The 2,195-nt window shown below is 54.4% G+C and overlaps 1 pseudogene; it reads left to right on the top strand.

The window, feature by feature from the left end:
* The first annotated feature begins 538 nt into the window (after positions 1-538).
* LOC133758301 (protein-glutamine gamma-glutamyltransferase E-like) lies at positions 539-1,743 on the top strand (annotated as a pseudogene).
* Positions 1,744-2,195: the final 452 nt, after the last annotated feature.

The raw sequence follows: 2,195 nt of genomic DNA, 5'->3' as shown, positions 1-2,195 counted from the left end.
CTCAAAAAAGAACTTTACAAAAGACATGGTCATTTTGGAAGTTTTTAACAAAAGACAAAAAGTAGACACCTTTAAACAAAATTTATTAACTAAAGTCATTATGAAATTGTCCCAATTTTAATGTTGCATCTTTATTTCGAGTATGGATATAATTATTCGTGCTTTCTTCTAGGTTAAGAATACTTATAAATTTTATATAATGTATCTCATTTGGCATTTTAGTTCCAGACACTTAATATTTATATATCTACACACACACACACACACACACAAGTATGCTACTGGAATGAAAATAAGTTATATAGATCCATGGACCAGTAAAATAGAGAGGTACAAAATAAAATGCATGCATTTGCAGTCAAGTGATTTTTGACAAATACATCAAGAACATACAATGGAGAAAGGAGTCTCTTCAATAAATCATGTTGGAGAAGGGTAGAAGAGTTAAGTAAGACATTTGTTGGTGTAATTTTTAAAGTATGATCTCGAGATGCACAAACAGGATGACCCTGCCCAGAAGTTCCAAGTGCGGCGATGTTTGGGGATTCCCTCCCGGGTGATCACCATTTTCAACTCAGCCCATGACACAAACCGAAACCTCAGCGTGGATGTGTACTACGACCCCATGGGAAACTCTCTGGACAGAGGCAGTGACAGCGTGTGGGACTTCCACATCTGGAACGAAGGCTGGTTTGTGTGGACAGACCTGGGCAGGCGCTGGACGCCACTCCCCAGGAGAGGAGCCAAGGAGTCTTCCAGTGCGGCCCCTCTTCGGTGCACGCCGTCCGAGATGGGGACGTGGACCTGGACTTCGACATGCCCTTTGTCTTCACGGCGGTGAACGCGGACCGCATCACCTGGATCTATGACACCACCAGCATCAGCCAGAAGCAGAGCTCCCCGGACACTCGCTCCATCGGCAAGTACATCAGCACCAAGGCGGTGGGCAGCGACTCTCGCGTGGACATCACGGACAAGTACAAGTACCCAGAAGGTTCCAGTGAGGAAAAACGAGTGTTCCAGAAAGCTCTGGGGAAACTCAAGCCCCGCACAGCATTTAGCCCCACGTCAGCAGGGGATTTGGTTGAAGAGGAGCGGGCGCCCAGCATCTCTGGCAGGTTCGAGATCACGGGCGTCCTGGCAATGGGCAGAGAGGTCAGCCTGGCCCTGCTGCTCAAGAACCTGACCAGGGAGAAGAAGACGGTGACCGTGAACATGACGGCGTGGACCATCGTCTACAACGGCACGCCGGTGCACGAGGTGTGGAAGGACTCCTTCACCGTGGACCTGGACCCTGAAGCAGAAACTCAGCATCCCGTGACGATCTCCTATGCTCAGTATGATAAGTACCTCAGGTTGGACAACATGATCCGGACCATGGCCATCTACAAGGTCCCCGAGGAAGCCGAGGTGGTGGTGGCGCGGGACGTCTTCCTGGACAACCCCACCCTGACCCTGGAGGTGCTGGACCAGGCTCAGGTGCAGAAGCCTGTGAACGTGCAGATGCTCTTCTCCACCCCCCGGACAAGCCCGTGAAGGACTGCGTGCTGATGGTGGAGGGCAGCGGCCTGCTGCGCGGCAACCTCAAGATCGAGGTGCCTGCGCTGCGCCCCCAAGGAGCGGTCCCGGATCCGTTTCCGGATCCTGCCCACCCGGAGCGGCACCAAGCAGCTGCTCGCCGACTTCTCCTGCAACAAGTTCCCGGCGATCAAGGCCATGCTGTCCATCGATGTGGCCGAGTGAAGGGCCCTGGCGGCCCCTCCCCAGCACAAACCTGAGATGCGCGGAACAGGGAGTGCGCGCCTGCGCCGTGAGAGCCCTGTTCTGGCAGGCCAGCCTCGGAAACGCACCTCACACTCCACACCTGCCAGACTGGAACCTCTGCAGCCACACCCCTACGGCCCCGCCCTCCCGGGCCAGACTGGGTCGACCCTGGCCTGTGACTTGATCACTTTTGCATGCCCCCTCTCTGCTGCCTGCTCCTTGAGTCCCCTGGGCCCCTCCGTGCTGCAGGACAGGCTGGCCTCTGACCAGAGACTCTCCACATGGACACGGGGAGATTGGTCTGCACCGAGTGCCGATCCCCAGCCTGCATTTGGGACCCTCCCACTCTGCCTTCGGGCAGCCGCGGGGGCAGGAGACGGTCGGTCAGTCAGTCACCTGCTGTGGCGTTCACATCTTCACATCCAAAATAA

This window comes from Lepus europaeus, chromosome 4 (assembly GCF_033115175.1).
Source record: "Lepus europaeus isolate LE1 chromosome 4, mLepTim1.pri, whole genome shotgun sequence".
Lineage (NCBI taxonomy): Eukaryota > Metazoa > Chordata > Mammalia > Lagomorpha > Leporidae > Lepus > Lepus europaeus.
Note: the sequence above shows the minus strand (reverse complement) of the source record. Positions and strands in the feature narration are given on the sequence as shown.